This window comes from Xenopus tropicalis, chromosome 7, assembly GCF_000004195.4.
Source record: "Xenopus tropicalis strain Nigerian chromosome 7, UCB_Xtro_10.0, whole genome shotgun sequence".
Taxonomy (NCBI): Eukaryota; Metazoa; Chordata; class Amphibia; order Anura; family Pipidae; genus Xenopus; species Xenopus tropicalis.
The window spans coordinates 116,333,640-116,350,702 of record NC_030683.2 but is presented as its reverse complement, the minus strand read 5'-3'; the positions used below and the strand labels follow the sequence as shown (position 1 = coordinate 116,350,702).

At 43.0% G+C, this 17,063-nt stretch overlaps 1 protein-coding gene across 1 annotated transcript in view; it reads right to left on the bottom strand.

The window, feature by feature from the left end:
• Window positions 1–15,440, bottom strand: part of cacng8 (calcium channel, voltage-dependent, gamma subunit 8) — a 39,804-nt gene extending 24,364 nt beyond the window's left edge. The window contains exon 1 of the mRNA NM_001078749.1: window positions 15,303–15,440. The gene's annotated coding sequence lies outside the window, so the exon portion shown is untranslated. The remainder of the gene's footprint in view (window positions 1–15,302) is intronic.
• Window positions 15,441–17,063: the final 1,623 nt, after the last annotated feature.

Below are 17,063 nucleotides of genomic sequence, written 5' to 3'. Positions count from 1 at the left end.
GAGAGAGTGCAGAGACTGCAACTAAACTGGTAAAGGGGATGGAAGGGTTAAACTATGAGGTGAGACTGTCAGGGTTGGGGTTGTTTTCTCTGGAAAAAGGCGAATGATTGCATGGGGACATAATTACTCTGTACAAGTACATTAGAGGGGATTTTAGACATATAGGGGATGTTCTTTATTCCCCAGTGCACCAGAGCCCCCCCCCCCCTTTAGATTAGAAGAGCGGAACTTTCATTTAAAGCAATGTAGGTGGTTTTTGACGGTGAGGGCAGTGAGGTTGGGGAATGCCCTTCCTAGTGATGGGGTAATGGCAGATTCTGTTAATGCCTATAAGAGGGGCCTGGATGAGTTCTTGAACAATCAGAATATCCAAGGCTATTGTGATACTAATATCTACAGTTACTGTAGTTATATAGTTTATGTATGTGAGTGGATAGATAGGTCAGTATGGTCTATATGTATGCACTGGGGTTTACTTGGAAGGGTTGAACTTGATGGACCTTGGTCTTTTTTCAACCCAACTTAATTATGCAACTATGTAAACAAACCAAGGGCACACATACATGTCAGCCAATTAATGAACAAAGTTCTTTATTTTACTCCCACACTACTTCCTGTTAGAGTTAGAGCTGCATTATTTCCTGTCAGGTGATCTCTGAGGGAGTACACAGGCCATGACAAAATGGCGGCTCAAGGTAAAAGATGTAAAAAGGCTGTATTTACTTAGGGTAAGATTTAGGATGGACAGTTATTTGCACCCTTAATTCTTGTAAACAGTGGCTAATATTTTCAAGTTTATCTGTAACCTTATTATGAACTAAAGGTGGCCCTGACCAAAGATTAGACTTCCAGAGGTGACTGGAACCAACCACTGGTATAAGCCAAGGGCCTATTGGAGAAGGCTGATGTAACAGGAAGGTTCATAGCAATTGGCTGCAACATCCAGTCACAGGTTATCTAGCTGGTACCTAGAGCAGAACATGGGTTCAATGTTGATAAGTGCAAAGTTATGCACTTTGGTAGAAATAATATAAACGCGAACTATCTACTGAATGGTAGTGTGTTGGGGGGATCCTTAATGGAGAAGGATCTAGGGGTTTTTGTAGATAACAAGTTGTCTAATTCCAGGCAGTGTCATTCTGTGGCTACTAAAGCAAATAAAGTACTGTCTTGTATAAAAAGGGCATTGACTCAAGGGATGAGAACATAATTTTGCCCCTTTATAGGTCCCTGGTAAGGCCTCACCTTGAGTATGGGGGACAGTTTTGGGCTCCAGTCCTTAAGAAGGATATTAATGAGCTGGAGAGAGTGCAGAGACTGCAACTAAACTGGTAAAGGGGATGGAAGGGTTAAACTATGAGGTGAGACTGTCAGGGTTGGGGTTGTTTTCTCTGGAAAAGAGGCGCTTGCGAGGGGACATGATTACTCTGTACAAGTATATTAGAGGGGATTATAGGCAGATGGGGGATGTTCTTTTTTCCCATAAAAACAATCAGCGCACCAGAGGCCACCCCTTTAGATTAGAGGAACAGAGCTTCCATTTGAAGCAGCGTAGGGGGTTTTTCACGGTGAGGGCAGTGAGGTTGGGGAATGCCCTTCCTAGTGATGGGGTAATGGCAGATTCAGTTAATGCCTATAAGAGGGGCCTGGATGAGTTTTTGAACAAGCAGAATATCCAAGGCTATTGTGATACTAATATCTACAGTTAGTATTAGTGGTTGTATTTATAGTTTATGTATGTGAGTGTATAGATTGGCTAGTATAGGTTGTGTGCTGGGTTTACTCGGATGGGTTGAACTTGATGGACAATGGTCTTTTTTCAACCCTATGTAACTATGTAACTATAACTATGTAACTATGGGCCATCTATGCCTGGTTGAGGTTCCCAATTAACAGACAAATGTAGATGGCAACCAGTTATGTATTTGTTATCTGCTAGTTAGAAAGCCCCATGCGGTGTTCACTAACCAATCATTTTTTTAAATTTGAGGGTCACCTAAGCAGGACCAACTTCACAAACCATAAACTATCTTGTTTAGAGATTTCCGTGTCTAAATATTAGCACCAAGTCTTAAAACCATTTGGACATAATCAATAAGAGAATTATCCAAGGTTAGTGTGGAACTCAGGCAATTTAGCTCACCCTGGCATTGTATTAAGCACATATTCAAACATTATTTGTTTTCTAATTAAAATTCATGAGTGAAAACCGCTAAGCAGGGGTTTTTTTTTTTCACTGAACATCTTAATCAGCAAATCAATTATCATGAATTGATTGAAAAACGAAATAAATGGGGCCAATTCCAGACAGATTCATGTTTGTTAACAATTAAAAAGGAGCTCACTGTTCACTATTCCTTCAGTCTGAGCCTGAGGTAATATCCTTTCATAACTTTCGTGTTGGTGAGAACTTTCCAAGCACTTTTAGAACCAACTAATCTACACTCAGATCCCTATTGAAATGTCTGTGTGCTTGCCTCTATTCTATTGTATGGCAACTTACCAAGGACAACACTATTCCACAAAGCAAAGTACTTACCTCAATAAATCTTTTTTTACAATGTCAGTGGGCAGGGCCGCTGCTGGCCAAATGGGTGCCCTAAGCAGAAATTTACTTTGGTGCCCCCTCCCCCAAATATTACGGAAGTAAAAATAAAATAATAAAAAAAAAAAAAACACCTACTATAGGGGCCAAAATAGAACTTTATTCAAATAAAAGTAAATACATAAATAAATTGTTGCCATTAACAGTACCCCCCATAGACAGTAGCCCCCACACAGTGCCCCCAATTGCCCCCATAGAAAGTACCCCCAATTGCCCCCATAAACAGTACCCTCCATAGACAGTAGCCCCCACACAAAGTCCCCCCAATTGCCTCATACACAGTACCCTCCATAGACAGTAGACCCCACACACAGTGCCCCCATAGAAAGTACCCCCAATTGCCCCCATAAACAGTGCCCCCAATTGCCCCCATAAACAGTGCCCCCATAGACAGTAGCCCACACACACAGTGCCCCCAATTGCCCTCATAGACAGTAGCCCCCACACAAAGTGCCCCCAATTGCCTCATACACAGTACCCCCCATAGACAGTAGCCCCCACACACAGTGCCCCCATACAAAGTACCCCCAATTGCCCCCATAAACAGTGCCCCCCAAAATAAGTACCCCCTCTGCGTAGGGAGCGGCGGTGCTGGGTGCCCCCCTGGGAGTTGGTGCCCTACGCAGAGAGCGTACTCTGCGTATAGGGAGCGGCGGTACTGTCAGTGGGGGTAGGGGGGGTGAAGCTCCCATAGGCTAGAGATGAGAAGTCCAACTGGAAACCCATGGGGTGGATGTGACCTTCCAAGACAGTTTTATAGACTGCTGAAGAATTTCATTGACCTCATGGAGGACATCATCATTTTATGCTATCTGGCTCCTGGACTTAGTATTCTGAATCATTTTGTCCACAGTTGGGCAGCAGTGGATTGGGTGGTGGGTGTTGTTTGGTTCAAATATCTGGCCAAGACATTGGTCCATGTTAAAGCATAACACCCAGGGTTTTATGTTGATGTTACTATGGCTGCACAAAGTATAACTTATTGGGACCAATTCAGAATCCCAGGACTAACTGCAGAAAGGCTAAAAGGGAAATCCAGCTTCCTAAGAGCCCCACACAGCACAGAAACCCCTAATATACCTATCATTGTAATCTGTTCCTTCAAAAAATATGAATAAATACCATTTTTATGTGCTGAAATCCAGCTGTAAAACAGTTCTTCTTTTTCTGCATCATTTGAAATACTTGCGGGGAGGAGGGACTAAAACACTGATGTTACAAATTGTAACACCTTCCCCGCAGCTTACAGACAGCATGCAGGAACTACATAACCCACAATGCATTGCACTGTGCTGTTCCTTTCCTTATTGACATCATACGTGCAGGGAATTGGGAGGAGGGGGGGCCTTAGGGAACTGATAAAACCATATTATTACATTAAAAATCATGAAAAGGCTGCATATTTTTCCACTGATTAATATTGCAAAGTTGCTTGAAATTATGTTTACTTTTCAAAAAGTTGTATTTGGGTGGATTTCCCCTTTTAATAACAATAAAGAACTTACACAGGCTAGTGATTCCATTCTACTGGAAAACCATTAAGCTGGAAATAAAACGATAGAGTCAGAAACACTAGAAAGTCAGTGCCACACCAGTTCATCTCTCTTTCAATGCTTTTTCCAAACCAGGAACTACCAACAGCATTTACTGCTGATATACACTGTGCAAGATGTATCATCAATATGCCCAAAGAGATATTCTGACCCGGCCAAATATACTTGGTGACGGTGACAGAACGAGGGCAATTTGCAACGAAACAAAGATATCTGCCACACACTGAGCTGCCATTTGTGCTGTGTCACTGGATCCTGCCTGTCACTTGCGTTACGGAATTCAACTTTATCTGATACTGGACTCCAGCCAACTGTGCCCCTGAGGATGAAGATGTGCAGAAGAAATGGGCTTTTCTGAAAAGCGAACCATACAAAGTACTTTAGGCAGGGAACCCCCCATGCCTTTAAAGGGGGAGTGCAATCTACTCTATTTTCCTATTATAAACTGATACATGCATGCTCATGTGCTCTTTCACTGGTGGGTTATATTTAAAGGTTTAACTTGGCATCTAGGACCTAAAATCTACCCCTATTCTAATCAACAGAGTCACCATTAGCCCCATACTACCAAGTTAGCAGGGTCCTTACTTCTAATATTGTTTCAAGAGTCAGAACTAAAGAGTGAGGCCCTCTCCTATCAATATTCCAATCTCTCATTCAAAGCAATGCCCGGTTGCTAGGGTAATTCGGACCCTAGCAACCTGATAGCTGCTGAAATTCCAAACTGAAGAGCTGCTACATATAAAGCTGAATAATTAAACACTGCAAATAATAAAAAATGAAGACCAATTGTAAATTATCAGAGAATATTACTCTCTCCATCATACTGGGGCACCGGGAAAGAACCTGGCCCAGACCCAATCCCTGGAGGGGGCTCCCCTGAGCCGCCAGTCTCCCTCCTCCAACGCATTGAAGGTAAGTTTAATTTATGTGCTTTTGAGGGAGGGGGTCAGCGGGTGGTGGGGGCCCATGGGGGGTGTGAAAGCCACAGCAGGGGCCCATTAGGGGGTGTGAAGGCCACGGCAGGGGCCTATTCGGGGGTGTGAAGGGGCCCCTGAGGCAATAGCCCCAGTGGGGCCTGCACCCCCCAGTCCGACCCCGTTCCAGTAATTCCAGTAATTAACATGAAATACTCCTGATGATTGTTCTTAGAGACAGTCATGTGATACCTAAAATTGTCCACCTTAATGCAGGTTTGTAACTATGGTTAATGGCTTGTAAAGTTACAGGGGGCATTTATGGGTGCTTTAGCAAGTGCTAGGAAGGGGACGAGGGGGAGCCAGGACAAGATGTACTTGCCTTGGGCTCAAATACCTCTTGGTGGGTAAATAAATACAGCTCATCATGTCATGCACAAAAATTACCAAAATTCTTTAATGCTCAATAACATAAGCTAAGGTTTGTCCGCTAATAGTATATGAGCCCCCCAAACCTATATTTATTTATAAGGAGTCTATTCATTTATAAGGAGTCAGCTGAATCACTTCCACTGTGACTGGTCGGATCCAGTTCTACACTGTCCGGCATCTTGTGCGTTCAGTTCAATTATACTGCATTAAAATCATTTGCAGTCACATGATTTGACTGACAGTTGCAGAATCAAGTTGACTGCAGTTCTCAGCCAGGCAATTGCAGTAGCAGAGTAAATAGCAATAAGCCCACTGTCCTGCATTATATACAGTATTTGTAAATGGATACCTAGAGCTTTTGCAAGGAGGGAGCAGAGAAGCAAGTGTGTCATAGAATGCAATAGAAATTCGGCAGTTGGAGTTTGGTAGCAGTTCGGCCATGTTTGGTCTCTAAAGGAGCAGAATTAGGTACATGTCTGCCTATGGGAGGGATACATTATAGGGCTGCATTACAGCATCTGTAATGGAGGCCTTGCTCTTTCTTACAGGTCTCCCTTTGAAATGTTTCACACAAATTGCCTTCCGCTGCTTTAAAATACGGCATCTTGAAAAAATGGCCGCCTTATTGTTCCAACTAACACAGAACTTTTAATAGATTTTATAAATAAATGGAAAAAAAGCGACTTTTACTAAATGATGACAAACAGCACAATTTACCTTCCCCAGCTCCGAGTGGTTTGAGCTTAGCTCAGGCAATTGCAGATGATGGATTTTATCCGAACTCCCAGTCGCGGGCCCTAATTATGCATTCCCCGTACCTCTCCGCTACCAGAGCTGCAAATGAGGCTGAGGATACTCACAGTGACCTCCCAGAGATATCCCTAGCTGCTTCTACTGGCTTGCACATTTGGATGATTTAGTAGTTTTGAGAACAAAATTCTAAAAAAGAAAGTAAAATCTAAATTGCTTCATTCCCAGGAAAGTCCCCTTTTCAGTAGAAAGCTCTCTAAAGGAAAACTATACCCCCAAGCAATGTCGGTCTCTATAAAAATATATTGCATACAAGCTCATATGTAAAGCCCTGCTTCATCTAAATGAACCTTTTTCATAAAAACATATTTTTTTTTTAGTAGTATGTGCCATTGGATAATCCTAAATAGAAAACTGCCATTTTAATTACTAAGGGCCGCCCGCTGGGATCATAGGATTCACAGTGCACACAAACAAACAAAGTGCACACAAACATGTTAGGTCAAATGCGCCAGTGAATGGACAAAGTTGTTTTCTTTACTCCCACACTACTTCCTGTTACAGTGAGAGCTGCATTATTTCCTGTCAGCTGATCTTTGATGGAGCACACAGCCCATCACTAAATGGCGGCTCAGGGGAAAGGATGTATAAGGGCAATATTTACTGATATATATACAGGTATGGGACCCCTTATCCGGAAACCCGTTATCCAGAAAGCTCCGAATTACGGAAAGCCTGTCTCCCATAGACTCCATTTTAATCAAATAATTCAGAATTTTTAAATTGATTTCCTTTTTCTCTGTAATAATAAAACAGAACCTTGTAATTGATCCCAACTAAGATATAAATAATCCTTATTGGATGCAAAACAATCCTATTGGGGTTAATTAATGTTTTATTGATTTTTTAGCAGACTTAAGGTATGGAGATCCAAATTACAGAAAGATCCCTTATCTGGAATACCCTTGGTTCCCCGAGCATTCTGGATAATGGGTTCTATACCTGTATATTCCAGTTTGGTAAGATTCTTTAATAGGCCACTTAATATGATTTAAACTGTCTAAGTATTCATTCTGGGGGTATAGTTTTCCCTTACAATATAACATATAAATATAACATTCGTTGCCCATCATTTCCAATGTTCAGTGGGCAAATGATGCCTATGCCCAATTCTTTAGTTGCAAGTGTGCTGCACCCATTGATGCTGGGCGCAAAGGGAACCCTGGAGTTACTGCCTGGTCAGGAAATCACGTTCCTGTGTCAATAGGCACAGCAGCACTAGATTTGGAAGGCAGAAAGGACTGAGAGGTGCTGAGTGCAACTACAGGTATAGGACCCGTTATCCAGAATGCCAAGGGACCAAGGGTATTCTGGATAAGGGGTCTTTCTGTAATTTGGATCTTCATACCTTAAGCATACTAAAAAATCAATAAAATATGAATTAAACCCAATAGAATTGTTTTGCCTCCAATAAGGGGTAATTATATCTTAGTTGGGATCAAGTACAGGTACTGTTTTATTATTACAGAGAAAAGGGAATCATTTAACCATTAAATAAACCCAATAGGGCTGTTCTGCCCCCAATAAGGGGTAATTATATCTTAGTTGGGATCAAGTACAGGTACTGTTTTATTATTACAGAGAAAAGGGAATCATTTAACCATGAAATAAACCCAATAGGACTGTTCTGCCCCCAATAAGGGGTAATTATATCTTAGTTGGGATCAAGTACAGGTACTGTTTTATTATTACAGAGAAAAGGGAATCATTTAACCATTAAATAAAGCCAATAGGGCTGTTCTGCCCCCAATAAGGGGTAATTATATCTTAGTTGGGATCAAGTACAGGTACTGTTTTATTATTACAGAGAAAAGGGAATCATTTAACCATGAAATAAACCCAATAGGGCTGTTCTGCCCCCAATAAGGGGTAATTATATCTTAGTTGGGATCAAGTACAGGTACTGTTTTATTATTACAGAGAAAAGGGAATCATTTAACCATGAAATAAACCCAATAGGGCTGTTCTGCCCCCAATAAGGGGTAATTATATCTTGAGTTTAAATACAAAGCACTGTTTTATTATTACAGAGAAAAAGGAAAACAATTTTAAAAATCTGAATTATTTGATTAAAATGGAGTCTATGGGAGACGGGCTTTCTGTATATCGGGTTTCCAGATAACGGATCCCATACTGGTATATGAAAGTGCAAGGAGTGCATTTTAGTGCAATTTCCTGTGGGGGAAATTGTGGGGGTTGCAACTGCACTTGTGGACATAAAAGAGCCCTATGGTTGGGCAATATGGTTGGTCTCTGCTGAATGGCTAGGCTCTGTGTCTGTGGCCTCTCTTAGTTCTAATAGGTCACCTTGAAATCCCATCAGATCACAATGAGCCTGTCCAACTGGGTGGAACAATCTCATCCTTCAATGCCTTCATTGGTACATCTCAGGGGCATTCCCAGAAGGGATAGAAGACAAATTTCACTCCCATGTTTCAGCAAATCTATTAACAAGGCAGTCAGGCAGTTACCAGGTACGGATTTGTGGCAAATTTGGGGGTGGCATGCCGCCCGAGATGCACTGAAATATAGCTTGTCAGATTTTATTCATATTTTGCACACTAGGGGCTTGTTTTTAAACCCTGCACAAAAAGTGCAATTAGCCAGGGCAGCCAATCAGATGTTTGCTTTGATTGTTCTTCTTGCTGAAAAAAAGCTTATCATTGATTGGTTGCTATGGGTTCCTGCCCAGGTGCCATTTACCCAATGTTCATGAATGAGCGATAAAAGCAAAATCAGATACAGATAGATCACTGACTATTCCAAATGACATCCCAGATAAGTGGATTTTCTAAGATTAAAAACTATTTTGAACTCCTTTTGGGCCAAATATCTCAAAAGGCTTGGTAGTATCGTCAGCTATCCAAACCAATTAAAGCCTTGAAATCCATCTGTAATATCTCAAGAAAGCCTTCATCTGCAGTTGCTTTCATTGTTCTACCTGCATTTGGCTGATTGGTTGCTATTAGTGATGTGCAAAATTTTTCAGCAGGCATGGATTTGCAGCGAAACTTTTTTTTTCACAAAGTGGTCGCAAAAATTCGCTGTGGCAAAAATTTGGCAAGTGAGCAAAAAGTCGCAGTTGTGTAAAAAAGACACGGTCGCATCAAATAAGTCACAGACCCGTCAGAAATAGTCATGCGGCAGCCACATTTCACAAATTTTATTGCCATTTTGGGAATTTTTCAGCAGTTTCTCAGTTTATTTAAACCTTAAATGTGCCCAGTTGTTTCCTATATTATTCCACCTGCTGTAGTCCACCTTGTGTGACTTGCCCAAGAGGAATCAATACTAATATTTTAGCCTGTAGTGAGTAGCAGCAACCCCCTTCAGTGGTTGAAAGGGTGAGAGGTGGGGGGGGGGGGGGGGGGGGTTATACAGCAGAGCCAGTGTCAGACTGGCCTACCAGGATACCAGAAAAACTCCTGGTGGTCCCATGTGGACCCTCCTGCACCATTTGGCCTGCTTCATGGTCATTCCCTATTTGTGAATGGGAAGAAAGAGGTGAAATAGATGGAAGGATAGATGCTAGCATGTAAATAAAAGAATAAAAGAGACTAGGAGAATAAAGAGGTTGGGTGAGGAAAGGAGGAAAAACAGTTTGGAGAGTGGGCCTATGGTCTAAGGTTTTCTGGTGGGCCCCTGGGTTCCCAGTCCGACACTAGGCAGAGCAATGATATCTGCAATTATATAAGGTACAAGATAACCCCATCATGTAACATCACATGACGCTTATAATATACTGAGTAAGAAGTGCAAGAGAATAATGTTGGTCTACTGATTCTAATGGTCTAACAGCACCTTCATCAGGATGCCACCTCCCCCAAGTACCTGGTATGCACAACACATTCTGACCAAACAAAATTGTCTGATTAAATTAACAAAGTAACTGGCAAATAATAAAAGAAAGAATTCTAACCTGCTGCGACTAGACTGACCAAATCATAGCTGCAGGAAGCTCCCCGCCATAGGTTTGTACCATTGATACTGCAGGGTTCGCAGATTGGACATGTTGGAAGATTGCATTTTTTGATGTTCCATATCTAACAGTTCATGGTGCATTGTCAAAACTTCAACAGGATGAAAGGAATTAGTGATGAGCTAAACTTTTTGCCAGGTTTTGCTGTGAAAAAAACCCCATTGATTTCAATGTATTTGGCAAATTTTTGTTGTTTTATTAATTTTTCTGTGAAGCAAAATCACTAGAAGGTACAGAACAAAAGAAAGATGGTATTACTTAGCCTGTAGACTGATCACTTGGGTACTGATGAATCCTGATTCCAGCAGATCATCTCACCAAGGGTTGGACTGACCCATCAGGATACTGGACAAAATCCCAGTGGATCCTGGTCCCATTAGGCCAGTAATCCCCAACCAGTGTCTCATGAGCAACATGTTGCTCACCCTCCGCTCCCCTTTGAGACTCAGATTTACTCCAAGCAGAGCCTCCTGCAGGCCAGCAGGCCCCATAGGGCTACCGAATAGCCAATCACAGCCCTTATTTGGCCTCCCCAAAATTGTATAATTAATGTAACAAACTCATTGGCAGAGGGTGGCCTCTGCAGGAAATGTTTGGCCCACAGAAATCCAGTCTGGCACTGTTCTCTCCTATATACATGTATTAAAATCATACCACCTCATAGAGTGTCACAGGATCCCAACATTTTAAGTAGCCTAAAACATGGCACACTGTCCACCAATGACTTATATTGAAATCACATGACAAGCTCTGTTATTTCAATAAAAGTCTATGGGGGATGCTTTGGTGCCATTACCCTAACAGTAAAGAGGGACTGGGTTTTTAAAAAAATGCAGGCGCGGATTATTATCACCCCAAAGGAATGGGGCTGATTGGCATTTCCATAACCAGTCCTGTTACAGGAGACTGGGGAATAGCAATGAGAAGATGAGGCCTGTTGCTCGGCTATAATTCCATGGCAATCGTATGCTCTTCCCCCTGGGCACGGCTTTTGTGCCTCTGACCTGTAAATATAAAGTGAAATTCCCAAGAAGGCGACATTGGCTTTGGCGGTGTTATTACCACTGCCTTATTATTTAATTCTTATATGTATATTTATAAATGTCACCAACAGACTATTGGTATATTAACCCTTTCATAGCCCTGAGCTTAACCCTAATCAGCCGGTTCCTTTGGATTCGGACTGCACTTCAGGCTGAGCTCTGAACAATACAAACTTCAATAAAGATGTCATCTTTAATGGTGATGAATGGCAAGCAAGAAGGCGTGAAACGGTTAAGCTACTGTAGGGCGACTCAGGGATTCGGGAAGCACGGCAGACCCCGGCTGGACAGCAAGCCCAACTCAGCTATTTAGGAGTAGTACTTGTGTATTGCCGAAATAAATTACCCTGCAACATGTTTAACAGGGCTATTAACAATGCACTGAGATGGGAAGTCTTTTTATTGGTCTTTGGTATTGGCAAGGCCCTAGGGAAAACTGGTTTTGCAATCTCTCATAATTCATATAAAGAAGGACAATCCAACAGAGAGCTCTTTAGATGTTGTTGAACTACAACTCTCAGGAGGTGTACTTTAATCAGCTACATAACACAACTAAAGAATGCTATTTTTACCATTTAAATTTTCTTGCTATCCCACAGCCACAGTCCCTTCCCAGAGGCAATTATACCCCCACTGCTACTATAGGCACCATCTCTCCCTACTATACCTGCTATCCCACAGCCCCAGTCCCTTCCCAGAGGCTATTATCCCACTGCTACTGTAGGCACCATCTCTCCCTACTATACCTGCTATCCCACAGCCACAGTCCCTTCCCAGAGGCTATTATCCCCCCACTGCTACTATAGGCACCATCTCTCCCTACTATACCTGCTATCCCACAGCCCCAGTCCCTTCCCAGAGGCTATTATCCCCCCACTGCTACTATAGGCACCATCTCTCCCTACTATACCTGCTATCCCACAGCCACAGTCCCTTCCCAGAGGCTATTATCCCCCCACTGCTACTATAGGCACCATCTCTCCCTACTATACCTGCTATCCCACAGCCCCAGTCCCTTCCCAGAGGCTATTATCCCCCCACTGCTACTATAGGTACAATCTCTCCCTACTATACCTGCTATCCCACAGCCCCAGTCCCTTCCCAGAGGCTATTATCCCACTGCTACTATAGGCACCATCTCTCCCTACTATACCTGCTATCCCACAGCCCCAGTCCCTTCCCAGAGGCTATTATCCCCCACTGCTACTATAGGTACAATCTCTCCCTACTATACCTGCTATCCCACAGCCACAGTCCCTTCCCAGAGGCTATTATCCCCCCACTGCTACTATAGGTACAATCTCTCCCTACTATACCTGCTATCCCACAGCCCCAGTCCCTTCCCAGAGGCTATTATCCCCCCACTGCTACTATAGGCACCATCTCTCCCTACTATACCTGCTATCCCACAGCCACAGTCCCTTCCCAGAGGCTATTATCCCACTGCTACTATAGGCACCATCTCTCCCTACTATACCTGCTATCCCACAGCCACAGTCCCTTCCCAGAGGCTATTATCCCCCCACTGCTACTATAGGCACCATCTCTCCCTACTATACCTGTTATGCCACAGCCCCAGTCCCTTCCCAGAGGCTATTATCCCCCCACTGCTACTATAGGCACCATCTCTCCCTACTATACCTGCTATCCCACAACCCCAGTCCTTTCCCAGAGGCTATTATCCCCCCACTGCTACTATAGGCACCATCTCTCCCTACTATACCTGCTATCCTTCAGCCACAGTCCCTTCCCAGAGGCTATTATCCCCCCACTGCTACTATAGGCACCATCTCTCCCTACTATACCTGCTATCCCACAGCCCCAGTCCCTTCCCAGAGGCTATTATCCCCCCACTGCTACTATAGGCACCATCTCTCCCTACTATACCTGCTATCCCACAACCCCAGTCCTTTCCCAGAGGCTATTATCCCCCCACTGCTACTATAGGTACCATCTCTCCCTACTATACCTGCTATCCCACAGCCCCAGTCCCTTCCCAGAGGCTATTATCCCCCCACTGCTACTATAGGTACCATCTCTCCCTACTATACCTGCTATCCCACAGCCCCAGTCCCTTCCCAGAGGCTATTATCCCACTGCTACTATAGGCACCATCTCTCCCTACTATACCTGCTATCCCACAGCCCCAGTCCCTTCCCAGAGGCTATTATCCCCCCACTGCTACTATAGGCACCATCTCTCCCTACTATACCTGCTATCCCACAGCCCCAGTCCCTTCCCAGAGGCTATTATCCCACTGCTACTATAGGCACTATCTCTCCCTACTATCATAGTGTCACATAGCCACATACAAGTTAGTATTCTTCTCACTAATTAAGATTGCTGCTGTAGTGCCTATACCAATACGTTAATAAGCTCAGTGTCCTACCTACAACTGCTGTTCTGTGTGACCCCACTATGCGAGGGGCCCAGGCCTGTCTCCCCTTCTCAATGTCTTTTTAGGTCGATCAGTATACAATTACACATCTAGTTACATACCACAATCACAAAGTGCCATCTGATTTTCAGATGATGAACACAATAGTTATTTCCTTATTGCCACTAATGTATAATTCCCTGTCACTGATACCATACAAACACTGTTAGGAGATCCAATTGTCCTGCTGTGGGATTGTGCATCTGCTTATATATATATATATATATGTGTATATCAATAAATAAATAAATAAATAAATATATATATATATATATATATATATATATAACAGCAAGGTGGTATAAGACAAATAAAAGAAACTGCACACACACATATATATATATATATATTCTGAGACATTCTGGCAATCTTGTCCATTCCTTTATATGCCTGAGTGTGGCTACATACATCTATGATTAAACACATGCACTATATAATTAATCAGTAAAATGTGCAAATGTTTCTATATAACAATATTTAAAATGGTTTCAGAGAAGAAAATGACAGGGGAAAAGGTGAGGAAAAAGAGGAGAGAGAGGTCTGCTCACCTATAGCCCTCCGCCCTTATCTGCTAATCCCCCAGCCTCTTCCTTCCAGACTGATGACCACCTGTCCGGTGCAACGCGCTGTTGCGCTCCTTAAGGCACATCTCATGTACATTTTATCGTATGATAAAGATCATGTCAGTATTTCAAACGCCACCGATTGGGGAGGAGGGAAAAGGACAACGGAAATAAAACAAAGCAGCTTCCTGAACCTTTTTCCCTTTGCAATGAGACAGGCACATCTGAGTAACAATTGTCTGTACGGGGGCGATCAATACTTAGGCATGCCCATTCCAGATGGACGCTAAACATCTGCTGCCCCATTGCTAACACTCTACATGGGCAAGTGGGACAGAGACAGAGCTGCTGGCATTGGGCATCTTTCCTCCCCATGCAGATACCCACTTATCCATTGTACCCTTTGGGAAACTGTATGAAGTAGTCTTACAAAAGACAGAAAAATAGACAGAAGAATAAAACATAAATAAATACATATACTGTATGAGCAACCATCTAAACACCATGTACAATTGAATAAGCCATTCAATAAATATGAGTGAACAATGAATTTTGATTAATAAATAATATCTATCTATATCTATCTATCTAGAGTCACACCACTAGAAAACATGACATTTTGTTCCAATTGTTGGTATCGAGCAATCTCCCCCCCCTTGAAGATTCACAAGCAGCAAATTGTTAAAGGTGCAACCAAGTATCTGTTGCATTTTAACACCACAAATCCTATTTCCACTCATTGGATAAAGAGGAAAATCCTTTGTTTGCCATGGAAATGACTAAGATGCTTACTAGACGGACATGAATATAATATAGATACTTTAGAAAGCCCAATATATAGCCTGGGTGCCTTTGGCTGTAATTCACATATAAATCTGATAAACAGGTCCACGGCCGGACCCAGCAGCCTCGCTGGCTAGAAAGGCGCATCCATTTAGCACAATATTAAAACGAGAAGCTTACCTTTTGTTAAAACGTGTGCTTTGAAGAAGATGTATGCCTGTGTGTATGTATGATCAGAAGATGCCTGCCAATTCCCTGGATACTTGGGCTTCTCTTTCCCCCATACCCTGGAAGATTCTGTGAAATGGCGTTTATTTTAAGAGGGGATATTTTGCAGAAAAGGAGAAAGATTTCAGCATCCTGTTATTATGTCACTGGGAGAAACCACTGTGAAAAAAAAGTACCGGAGAGGGAGAGAAAAAAAAAAGGGGGAGAGACGGAGAGAAGCAGAGAGCATGTACACAGCGCTGGGATTGAGAGGGGGATGGGAAGAAAGGCTGGAGGAAAGAGTGGGAGAAAGAGAGAGATATATGAAAGGCTCACTTGCATTCAACCAAGAACAGGAAAAGGGGATTTATTATGAAAATGAGGAGGATACATCATGGGTTCTACCAACTCCTGCCTCTAGGAATGAAGGGTTAAATAAAAAAGGAGATCATTTTTCCACCTTAACATGGGATGCTCAGGGTAACAGATGACAATGGCACAAAAAAATGAAAAAAAAAATGAGGATGAATAGAGCGGAAATGTGCAAACATCTGCATGGCTAGCTGGGTTCTTGGGCGTCGGGGAGAGGGCTCGTAGGGAGCAGGTAATGAGGCTGAATGCCTGACATGTTTTGTCTTTGAAGGTGGAGGATGCAGGAGAAGATAGGGCTACCTGTTCATTCAAAGCCTTTGAAGAAGAAGAGGAAACAAAGGCTGGGAGGAAAGTAAGCTGCTTAGAAAGGGTTAATGGCACCTATACTAGTGTGTAGTTAAAGGTTGGAAGAGCACCCATGCAGCACTAATGAGGATAGAGTGCAGTAGGTGACAGCACTGAAGTGTCCTGGTTTCAGTAGACTGCAGAAGCTCAAGGCTGCCCGTCTACGTTTGTGTCGGTGAGGGGGGCACAGGCTTAGGCACTGGCAGATACATTTAAGGGCTTCCATCAGATCTGCTATGACATAAAGATGCTGCTTTGCCCTGCTTTTTTCTTTTTTTTTTTTAATAATTCCAGCTCTTATGGTTTCCATGACAACATCAGATGCTCATCTCTAGGAGTCTTCTGATGAAAGGATTAAGTGTTTCCCCTCCTTGTGTTGGCAAACCTCTTTCTAATCGCAGAAGTCAGGCTAGCACTGAGACACAAGCACCCATCCACATGCAGTATGTGAGGGAAAGGGGGTCCCTCCCCGGGGGGAGCTGTATACCTGCAGTCGGTATGTTATCAATGCCATGTAATCCTGCACTGGTGAAATGAAATGCGTGGGTAATGATGGCCTCCGTGCATAATGGGAAGGAAATGTGGCCATAAGTTCATGTAAATGAAAGCAGTTAGGTCATTTATTTCCCCTTTACAGAGCGCTGGTAAGGCCCCATCTAGAAAATGCTGTCCAGTTTGGGTCTCCAGTGCTCAAACGGGACATTACTGAGTTAGAGAGGGTCCAGAGAAGGGCAACTAAGCTGGTAAAGGGTATGGAAAGTCTCAGTTATGGGGAAAGACTGGCCAAGTTGGGTCTGTTTACACTGGAGAAGAGGCGCTTAAGAGGTGACATGATAACTATGTATAAATATATAAGGGGATCATATAATAACCTTTCTAATGTTTTATTTACCAGTAGGTCCTTCCAATGGACACAGGGTTATGGGAGGGATAGCTCTTAGTACAAGTTGATCCAGGGACTGGTCCGATTGCCATCTTGGAGTCAGGAAGGAATTTTTCCCCCTCTGAGGCAAATTA